This window comes from Cyrtonyx montezumae, unplaced genomic scaffold (genome assembly GCF_038088225.1).
Source record: "Cyrtonyx montezumae isolate F1298 unplaced genomic scaffold, pur_monq_1.0 scaffold_11, whole genome shotgun sequence".
Taxonomy (NCBI): Eukaryota; Metazoa; Chordata; class Aves; order Galliformes; family Odontophoridae; genus Cyrtonyx; species Cyrtonyx montezumae.
The window spans coordinates 1,681,322-1,692,794 of record NW_027071837.1 but is presented as its reverse complement, the minus strand read 5'-3'; positions in this window follow the sequence as shown (position 1 = coordinate 1,692,794).

Genomic DNA, 11,473 nt, shown 5'->3' with positions numbered 1-11,473 from the left:
GCATTCCACTCCTCTCAACTCACTCCACTCCACTCCAAGCTGGGATCTGTGCTGTGGATCCCACAGTTGATCAGTGCCTCAAGGAATGGCACTGTGTCATGTTTTGGAGGCTCACACGAGATAGGGCATCCCAGCGGCACATATCTCAAGTGATGCAACGGGTGCGTCGTAAGAGAAACCAACTCAGTGTGTTCGGCAGCGACAAGAAGGGATCTGCAGCAAAACCTCCAGCTCACCGCCTCAGATTTGGGAGGCCAAAAAACTGGTGGCCATCAGGTGCCAACGGCCGCCGTGTCGGTGACACCGTGCCATTGGAGACACAGGTCTGAGGGCAAAGGGACTTTCCCAAGAGCTCTGGATTTCGGCAGAGCAGGTTGCCCAAGCAGTCCCATGCCCCTGCCAAGCTGCGTGCCACGGCCCTTGCACAACCCTGTTGATAAACATTATGGGGCATGCCAGAGTCCTGCGGGACGCAGCTGTGTGCTGGGGCTGCAGGGAGTGCCTGGTGAGGCAACAGGAATTTTCCACTCTTGACAGAGTGCATCTTGCCCGGCTGGGTATTGACCCAGCGAGGTGAAGACTTGTCTGATGGTGTCCCAGCTCCCTCTGTCTGACCCTAGAAGCACTTCTGTGCAACCCTGTCCTGGGCAGTAGTCAAGGTGGGGGGTGGCACACCAATAGGGTTGGGATTGGTTGATGCCAAGCCCGAGGCAATCCAGCCATCCCCATGGAGATGTTGTGTCCTTAGCTTTTCCTTTCCGAGGATGTCATGGCTTTCCAAGAATAACGACCTTGTTCTTCTTTCCTTTCCTTTCCTTTCCTTTCCTTTCCTTTCCTTTCCTTTCCTTTCCTCTTTCCTTTCCTTTCCTTTCCTTTCCTTTCCTTTCCTTTCCTTTCCTTTCCTTTCCTTTCCTTTCCTTTCCTTTCCTTTCCTTTCCTTTCCTTTCCTTTCCTCTCCTCTCCTTCCTCTCCTCTCCTCTCCTCTCCTCTCCTCTCTCTCCTCTCCTCTCCTCTCCTCTCCTCTCCTCTCCTCTCCTCTCCTCTCTCTCCTCTCCTCTCCTCTCCTCTCCTCTCCTCCTCTCCTCTCCTCTCCTCTCCTCCTCTCCTCTCCTCTCCTCTCCTCTCCTCTCCTCTCCTCTCCTCTCCTCTCCTCTCCTCTCTCTCCTCTCCTCTCCTCTCCTCTCCTCTCCTCTCCTCTCCTCTCCTCTCCTCTCCCTCCTCTCCTCTCCTCTCCTCTCCTCTCCTCTCCTCTCCTCTCCTCTCCTCTCCTCTCCTCTCCTCTCCTCTCCTCTCCTCTCCTCTCCTCTCCCTCTCTCCTCTCCTCTCCTCTCCTCTCCTCTCCTCTCCTCTCCTCTCCTCTCCTCTCCTCTCCTCTCCTCTCCTTTCCTTTCCTCCCTCCCTCCCTCCCTCCCTCTTTGCTTTCTTCCTACCTCCCCTTCTTTCTCCCTTCCCTTCCTCCTTCCTGCTTTCCCCTCTGTGCTTTCACTCTCTCCATCTCTTTCAGTTATTCTTTCTGTTTTTCTTTCTCTTCCCCACCTGTTTCTCTCTCTCTCTTGCCTCCCTTTCTTCCTCCCTTCCACTTCTCCTTGGCCTTGCCCCTTCCTCTCAGGTGAGACTTTTACACCCTGCAGTCCCTCTTCCCATCCCCTGTCAATCCCCCAAAGCCAGATCAGCAACTCCTGACGCACAGGATTCCCCCAGAGCTCCAGCTCTGGTGTCAGTGCAGTGACAGTGACGCCAGGCTGCTCTCCAGCACGAGGCAGGGTGCAGGGGAGAAGCAGAGCTTGGGCAGAAGGCAGTGGAAGAGGCAGTGGGCGTGCTTGGGACGCAGCGTTCTCACTGCACGACGATAAGGACAGTCAACAATAAAAAACAAGCAACCAGGACGCAAGCCCAGCCTTGAGCCAGCGACCTTCAGGAGCTGGGTTAGTGGAGCAAGCCCAGGCTCTTGGCAGCAGGGACAGTGAGCGTGCAGCCCTTCACACTCCGAGCAGAGGCTGCAAAAGCTCACGCTCACGCAGTGCAGACCTCGAGAGATGGGCGCTGATGTCCCCTGGGTGCTCGTGTTGCAGGTGGCAATGCGCGCTGCTTGGGCGAGCCCCTGGAGCAACCCTGAGCTCTTACATAAGGAATTGCATTTACAAAGCACTGTGCAAACATGACCCACTCACCGAGAACACCGTCTATCTCAGCAAGATCCTGATAAAGCAAGAAAAAAAAAAAAAAGAGAAAAAACAGCTCCCAGTCGGGGCTGTTTGTGTCTCGTGACCCGGGAAGGGGAAAGGTTGGTGCTTGTGCAAGCCAAGTCCTTGCAGAGCTGTGGGACAGGGCTCGGCGTGACAGTCTGGAAGGTTCGAGCTGGCCAAGGTCCCAGTGGGCGTCCATCCTGCAGCAGCTTCTGGATCTTACAGAGCTTTGGGATCTGTGCAGGGAGGCGTGCCCCAAGGCTCCCTGCCTCTTTGCAGAGCACGGACGTTTTTGGGGTTGTGGGACCTCAGCCTCGGGGTGTTCCTTTCCCCTGCAGAGCACTTCCCCACGGTGAGGGCTGCAGGATGTGCTGTCACACCACGTGTGGGGTCTCGTGTCGCTGGCGTGCTCGGGAGGGATGTGGGCATGCAGCTGATGCCATAGGGCACGTGTTTCTCTCTGTTTGCTTTGGGGAGCCTTCCCAGCACTGCCCATCCTATGCAGCCCTCCTCTCCTGGCCACACTGCTTCATCCCTCTCAGCCACGAAGGGCACAGCCTCAAAACAGTGGGGCCAAAAAAGCAATTGGCTCGGCAAACAGCAGAACGGGTGAGCACCCTGCAAAACCGAGAGGGGAACTGGGAGTTCAAAATATCCTTGCCCACAAGGAGCCAGCCCCCACTCCCAGCTGCCTGCTCGCTATGGGAACTGCAGTCCCATGGGGCGCCCGGGCCCTGCGTCCTGCTGGGCTGGAGCTGGCTGGGAGCAGCACATCCAAGGGCTGCTGCTGCAGGCAGCCTGTGCTGTGCCTGACCTTAAATGCACCCACGGGCCTGGAACAGAGGACAGGGCTTGCAGCGAGCCCTGCTGCAGCACCATGCCTTATCTCGCCCTGCTCCCTTATTGCCTCGCTGCTCCCGGGGAGCGCAGCCGTGAATCAGCACCCCGGGCTGTGCTCCTTATCCTGCACAGCAACAACAACGGCATCCCTGCGACCCCAAAGGGCACTCGAGGTCGGGAAACGTTCCCAAAGAGACCTCCGTGCTTTGAAATCCTATGGGTCTTTTTTATTTTCCAGTTCCTCTTGTCTCCTTGCACAGGGCTCCCGGGATGCTGCAGTTTGCAGTGGCAGCACAAGAAAGGACAGAGGGCACTGCAGGTGGGAAGGTGCACGAGCAGAGCTGGATCCTGAGCATGCCCTCATCCCAGGCGGAGGGACAGCACAGAGCCTGCAGCCCTCCTCCTGCCCCTGCAGCCCCCAGGACACCCTGCGCTCGGCGACAGTGAGCCCCTGCCCTCCAGCTCCCAGCACACCCCTAGCAAATGAGTCCCAGCATGGGGTTACTCCATCCCTGCTAGCATTTCATCCTCTGGGAGGGGGGTCCCAGCACCCCGTGCACGCATCCTGGTGATCCTACAGGATCCCTCACCAGGGGGGTCCTTCAGAGGGGGAGCAGCGGGGGGCACGGGCCGTGGCTGGCTCACATGCTGCGCTGTGGTTGCAGCCCTGCAGTGCTCAGGCATTGTGGTTTGCAGGCAGTGGCGCGCACAAGCCAGAAAGAACAAACTGTTCAGCCCTTCCAGCTTCTGCTTTCGAAGTTATCTAACAGTACAAACAAAACCAGAAGGCGCTGGCTCGGCCACATCTGGCCTGCAGCGAAGGAGAGGCACAACCCATCCCATTTCTGTCCCCATCCCTGTTCCCTGCGCCCATTCTCATTCCTATAGGCCACGTGGGATCACTGTTGGACCCCCAGCACACGAGCTGGGATCTCTGAGGGAGAAGGGAGATGTGGGCTGACCCTGGGTGACCCTCAGTGGCACTGGGACGTGGGCTCTGGTTTTGCCTCTCTGTGGGATGCACAGCCCATGGGGAAGCAGTGCACGGGGATGGGGTGCTCCTAAACGAGTGCAGCACTCAGGAGGCACTGCATCCTCCCGGGCCCCTCTGCAAAAGGTGCGGCCTGGGGACATCCCAAACATCTCATGGTTGTCCCTTACAGGAAAGGAGAAGCTGAGCCCTGAAAGCCCCGGCTGCGCCGCAGCGTCACAAGGGCCGAATTCACACGCAGGGGTGCGGGTGGGAGGGGGAAGTGGGGGAGGGGCGTGGAGCTGGGTTACACGGCCCCGCCGTCTTCCTTCCTGTGCTGGGTATATAAACAGCTGAGCTATAATTATCGGGTGGGAGCTGGCCGGAGTTCCTGGGCACGGCCACGCTGCAGCTGCAGCACTGGGGCCATGGGGAGCCCCATGGGGACACAGAGAGGTGAGGGATGTGTCCCTGTGGGGCAGAGAGCTCCTCACCCCAGTGCTCCTCATGTTGGTTGTGTCTATGCTGGTTGTGTCTATCCCAGCTCCTGCAGGGCTCTTGGGGATCCAATGTAGGGCTGAATCACAGAGTCATTAAGGTTGAAAAAGATTGCTAAGGTCATCTAGACCAACTGTCAACCCAGGGATCCGTAGGGCTGCGTGAAGGAAGGGGATCTGTGATGGACAGGGGATTCACGCAGGATCGGGATCCGTGTGGGATGGAGATACATGCAGGATGGGGGATCTGTGCAGGGTTTGGGATCCATGCAGGGTAAGGACCCGTGTAGGACAGGGCATCCTGGATGCTGGGTGTTTCATTGAACACCTGCGCTGGGTCAGGCTGTGGTAGCCACGGCTTGGATTGGGATTTCTGCAGCTAATTAAAAACATAGTGAGCTAGGGAGGGGAGGGAAAGCTGAGAGATGGCACGCAGACACCCAGTTGTGCCAAGGGCTGGCGGTGGGACACGGCATGTGCTCGGGGTCAGCTGTGTTCCCAGCTCCTCCGGCCCCATCCAATAACAGTGTTTGCTTTCACTTCCCCACTGGGCTTCCAGGGCAGGCGAGTGCTGGGAATTTTCCACAAGAAGAGAAACAAAACCAGAAGACACACAAAGAAAACAACGTTCAGACTTGGAACTAAGGAAGGAATCCATCATTTCCTACCCAAAAGCCAGCTTGGGTGGGGGAGGCGATGAGGAATGGAAGCGGCCACCTGAATGAGCTGAATGTGTCACAGAACGGTCCTGGCTGGGGTGGGAGGTCGGTGTGGTCATTTGGGCCATGGGGATGCCACCAGGCTCAGGCACGGGTACGCCACAGGTGGGAGATGAGGCTTTGTGCCATACCCTGAGGTGCATGAGGTGGGCTCTGTGCACCCCAGAGTTGGATTTTCTGCCTTGTGCTGCAGGTTCCTGGTTTTGTATATGGGGGGGGTGTCAGTGCCCTGAGCCCCATCTCACCTGCCCTGATCCTCCTCTGCTGCCGGGCAGGGCAAACCCGGATTAGCTGTTCCCCAGCACATCCCAGGTATTTTGCTCCGTGGGACTCCCCCCCCCAGCCCGGAGGGCTGCTGATGAAAGACAGAGTGCAAGTTGCCAGCAGAGCAAATTGCATCAGACTTTCCCCACGAGAGAGGCACAGCCCGCGTGGCAAAGGCCCTGTCCCAGGTGCTCCTGTCCCAGACGAGGAGCAGAGAGCTGCTGGGGCACTGCTAACCGGGGACTGTCCTCCGTGGGAGGAGCAGAGGGCAAAGTTCTCCCACTGCAGTGCCCATTCTGTCCCCTCCATCCCCAACCAAACCCCCTAACCTCAGCCCCACAAGTGTGAGCCCCGTCTCTGTGCTCTTCTTGCGCGTGGCTGCCTCATGGGCTCCGTTTTCTTCTATGTGCCAACCAAGCAAACCTTCCCCCTCGTCCCCCCACCCTCACTAATTGTTTCCGTACGGCTGTAATTTCACCATGTCCCGGGGCAGGGCTGGGTTCCCTGCTCACACGAGATTGAAAACAAGAGGTTTCCAACACCAACGCTGGCTGCTGGCAGGCAAGCACATCCTGCACGCCGTGCCCAGGAGCCAGCCACGGGGTGCTAAGGATGCTCTGCTGCCTCTGGATGCAGCCAAAGCAATTCTGGGGAGCTGGCAGCCCCGTCCCTCTGTGTAAGTCACTCACCAGGCCCTGCACATCATCCTGCCCGGAGGGACGGGGCCGTGCAGGGCAGGCAGACAGCTAAGTATAGCTGTGCTGTAGTGTGCAGCCACGGGCACATGCTGTGCTGCTTGCAAACAGCAACCTTGCTGACATGTGGCTTCCTCCTGCTGCACCAGGTTGGCAAAGAGCAGGGCAGCAGCTGCGTGCTGGTGGCTCCCTGGGAAGGGGCTCAAGTGTCCACCAGCTCTGGTGTGGGGCTGGAGGTGCCTCGTGCCCTGACCACCACCAGCACCTTGCCCTGGGCCCTGGGCTGCAGGTTGGACCTCAGGGGGTGGGGATGGGTGAGAGCTGCACCAAGGAGGAACCCCTTTCTGCCCCACCTCAGCCCCAGAGCCACTGCAGGCACTGGGATCTGCGCACAGACCTGAGCTGGGGTGTGGGTGCTGCCCCCACGACCGGGATGTGGCGATGCTGCTCAGCAGTTTCACAAAGACCCCTCTGTTTTGGAGGTGCTCACGCTCTGGTTGTCCTCATCCCCCTTTTAACACTGGGGAATGAACACCTCTGTCCCCATCCAGGGACAGGGCCGTGATGCTCAAGGGCACACCCTGCTGCAGCAGTGATGCTCTGGTGAGTGAGGGACAGCCTCCATTCCCACGAGATGCTGCCCAAGGGCGCTCCCACCCCACTGCAGGGCTGCATCCTCCTGCAGCTTTACGGCACACGGGACCACCCCATCACCCCCTGCACCCATCCCCTCCACCCTTGCAGGCTGCACCCTTATTTATCCCCCCATCACTACAGGCAGCGCTGCTCCCTCCCTGCATCCCAGCTGTTCTTCCTCTTGTTTTCCGCCAGCTGCTCACCCAGCAGCTAAAAATAACCAGGAATTTACAGCCCTCGACCTTGAGCTCAGCCCGGCCCTGCTCTGTGCTGTGCCAGGAGCACTGTGGGTTTTCCTTGGGATGATGGGGTTGGGATGTGCCATGGGGGCACCACGCGTGGTCCCCAGCGTGCCAGCCCACAGGTCACCGTAGGGTTTTGCTTTTGGTTCGTTGGAGCCACGCATTTTGCAGTGACGTTTCCTTTGTGGATGCTCTGAGCACGTATTTAGAAGAGTTTCCAAGTTGTTGTTGGTTTTTTTTTTTTGGTGTTTCCCCCCGCCCTGCTTGGGAACGCAGGAAATCACAGTTTCTGTGTTGTCTCTAAAAGGAAAACTGGGATTGCTGTGTGGTCACTGCACAGCCAAAGCCTTCAAGGAAGACCTGAGCCCTGTGCTGGGGGGAGGACTGAGGGCTGTGACCGTGGAGCTGTGGGGTCTGGGGTCACCTGCAGCCACGCAGAAGGGCACTGAGGGGCACCATGGTGGCTCTGAAGGAGCATCCTCGACATCACCGTGGCCACTTTCTCCTTACGTTTAACTTAATCTGCCCTCTCTGCATCCCTCAGCCTCACAGCATCCTCCAGCTTTGCCAGCACTGGATTCCTTTGCTCCTGTGCCCCCTGGCCGAGCTGCCCCATGCTGTGCTGCTCACGGGGCACTGCTCGTGGCTCTTTAGCACCTTCTGAGGGCAGGGAGGGCTCAGCTCAAAGGCGGAGGAGCGGGAGTGATTCAGTGCCCCGTTAAGCAGATTTACGAGGTTGTTTCCCAAACAAAAGCTGCCAAACCTCAGCCCTTCCACCAAAACAGTCCCAGTGGGGATCAACACATCCCCACCAGCCCTCTGCCCTGGCCCTGACCTTAACCCTTTCCCCCTTGTTTCAGTGCTACGGTGGGAGATGGGGTCTCCTTTGGCCCCACAGCTGTGGGATGAGCTCCTTCTCAGGCTGAACCAGCAGAAAAAAAAAGGTGCTGGGGTTTTGCTGCTGCTGTTGCTTATTTCCAGGCAAACCAATGGAGCTGCAGCCTTCCAAGAAATGCGTCCCTGGGATCCTGCCCAGTGGGCAAGGAGACAGCCCTGGAACATCGCAGCGCGGAGGAGAGATTGAAAACAAGTGAGGAACAGAGGGGAAATAAAAAGGCTCTAAGCACATAAATCCGGCGGGCAGAGGAGCCAGCACTTCGTGCTCTGCTCTTGATTTGTTGTTGTTGTTTTAAAGCTGAGATTTGGGAACCGGTCGCTATTTATAGCCCTCCCCTCGTCCTCAGCGCTGATCCTTTCCAGATGCCGCGGGCGCAGAGCGGGGCTGTGGGGCTGCCCCATAGCGGCAATGGGGGGGAGCGCAGCGCGGCTCCTTCCCCCTTGGGGTCGGGTTGGTGGGCTCGGCGCTGGGGCTGGGGGAAGCTGAGACATCGCCGTCTCCTCGGTGCCGATGAGAGGCGGGGTGTCCGTGGTGGAGCTGACATCAGGTTTCCTGCTCGTGGGGAGGATGTGTGCTGACTCAGGGCTGGTAGCCGGGCAGCGGGTGGCAAACAGCCCCAAACATTGCGGGGAGGCTGCGTGGGGCCGCGTGGCAGAGGGGGGGGGAGGCAGCCCTGCTCCGGCTGCACCCGCGGGGGATGGATCTGAGGGATGTGTGATGCTCCTCTGCCTTCCCCAGGACACGGAACGGGTTATTCTTGGCCTTTTCCAGCTATTTTGGGCAGCGGTTATGAGGCGTATGGGTGTGGGATGGGGAAACACCAGGCACGGGCAGGATGGAGGGCGAGCTGCTTCCCATTGCTCAGGAAGGGAACGATGAGGAGGAGGAGCAGCCCTCGTTGGGGATTTTCTCACCCAAAACGCATCACACACAGAGCCCCAGGTGTACCCCACTGCTCCCCGTGGCCTCGGGATGCTTTTCCTGCTGACTGCACTTGTCGAGAAGTTTCCCAGGAGCTGCGATGGCACGAGCTCGCAGAGCCACGTGGGACGGGGACACGGGCACGGGGACTGCGTGCCATTGGGACTGGGTATGGAAAAAAATAGGTCTCCGGGCAGATCCCGCCCGCAGGCAGCAAGTGGGTGACCCACTTTGGGGCCGCGCACGACCGGCCCTCAATGTCAGCAGCACGAGAGCTGCAGCCGGGATGGGCACGGACGCTGCCTCCGTCACGGCCGTGTAAACACCGCCTGCGAACGGCTCTGAGTCAGCGGCGGCCACAAAAACACCCAAACATGGCAGTGGGGTGAGAGCACAGCCCAGAGCATCCACTGCCCGTCCTGGTGGGGCACAGTGAGCTGCAGCCTCCCACGTTCCCCTGCGGGACACAGAGCATTGCGCGTGGCGAACGTCATCGACATAGCAAGCACCTGGGGTGGGCAGAGGGGTCAGGGGAATAAATAGTTCTTCTCCTGCATGCTTTGAGGCACGTGGGCCCGAGGATCTGGGTTTGGGGTTGTTAGGTGGATAAGGAAATAAAGAAAAGTGGACGTGGGAAGAAAGAAAGCATCACGGTTTCGGAGTGCCCTTGGGAGCGGGTTGGGGTGGGAAGAGGTGATGCAGGGCGGTGACCTGGCATGCAGGGGGTGCTGGGGGCTGGGGGCACAGCACCCATCCGGGGGGGTGCTGGGGTGCTGGGTGTCACTGCGGTGCTGGCAGCAGTGCCAGCCCCAACGCGGTTCCAGCAAGCTGCTGTTGTTATGGTAATTGTCATCACAACGACCACAACGATTACCCCATCTTCCCCAGGCGGCGGCTTCATGTTTTGTCTCTCAGGCTCTTTGTGCATCCTGATTATCCTTGTGAGAACCCGCATAGGGACAACTGCCAGCAGTAGGGAGCTCCCCGAAGCGCAGCCCGCCCTGTGCTGCCCCTCGTCATCTCTGCCCCTTTGGCACAGGGATGCTGAGCTGGGGCTCACGGGCTCTCACTGCACGGGGAGCTCAGAGCACCATCCCACCACTGTAGGTCTGTGCTCTGCATCCACCCTGCGTGCACCGCAGCGCGGACACCACACCACGTTGTGCCACACTGTCACCTGCCCGTGCCACACGGCCAACCCGCAGCAGGGATGCTGAGAGCAGGAGGATGCTGAGCCCCATCCCCGCAGGTCTCCCAGCCAAATCCCTGCTGCCAGCCGGGGGAGCTGAGCCGGGAGGGCTTTGAAGTGCCACTCCACTGGGCACAGCGGGACAGCACCGGGCGGAGGCTTCACAGGCACAGCACGGCTCTGCCTTGTTCTCGTCCCGGCGTTACACAACGCAGGTGGATGGGAGGGCAGGGAGAGCCAGGAGGCGGCGGCTGCAGAGCTGCTGCATGGCTGGAGCCCTGCGAGATTAATTGGGTTAATTGGGAGGAAGCCGGCAGCCGGCGCGCCGGGGAGACCTCTGAGCTGGTGTGGGGTCAGCTCAGGGATGGAGGTGCTCTGGGGATGCCCGTGAGGAGTGCTCTGAAGAGGTACCCATGCTGCTGGGGAGACGTTAGGAATTCCTAAAGATGGGACCTTCCCGGGGTGGGACCCCTCTGCTTGCATCCCAGCACCCCAAAAATGCGTTGCTCCAAAACAAGCACCCGTGGTGCTGGAGGGCAGGATGCCAGCCCCGCTTCCCCGCACGCTTTGTGTGGTCCAAAGGTCTCCTCCTGGAGAATGAATAACCCAGGCCAGCAGCACGCACCACGCTGCAGTGGGCTATGGGGTCAGGTGCCTTTTGGGGTGGCTCTGGCTGGAGGGTGGTGGAGGAGGGGGAGCTGCCTCCTGCCCTCCCGCACACCTCAGCCAAGTCCTCCCAGGCGCCTGCCTTTCCCACACTGATTTTTCTCCCAGGGATTAACGCTGCTTCTAATGATCAATTAAACCAAATTGGCCAGGTCCCACAGGCCCCTAAATCCCGGCTAATCCCTGGCACTTGCATCTCTCATTCATTACGCCACTGTCCCCGGGGTGGAAGCGTCTGCTCCGAGTCCACACCGGAGCCCTGCGGGTCCCGTGGGGCACCCGTCTGGCCCTCGGGTCCCTGTTTGTCATAGGGCAATTTGCTCTGGTGCTATTTGCCTCTCTGCACATCTCCCTTTCTGCTCAGGAATGAGGAAGTCGGCTTTCCTGGGCAGGTTTACAGCTCGCAACCCCTTATCTCCCCAAATAGAGCCCATTAACTCGGGCAGCGCTCAGACAATCACGTCTCCCTGCACTTTTCTCCTCCTCCTGCTGTAAGCCGTGTCCTTGCTCAGCATCCTTCCCTACTTATCTGTAACCCCAGCCACAAACCTCCTCCCTGGTTTAATGCAGGGAAGAGGATTTTGCGTGGAGCAGCCCTTGGGGTGGCTTGTGGCCCCCCAAAAACCCCTGGGGCCGACTGTGAGCACTCAGGGCTTGCATCATGCTCTGCTTTGGCTGTGAATGTGTTCCTGCTTTGCAGAGCCCCAGCAGAGACCCCACATGTCCCCACGTTGTGGCAGGCACAGTGAG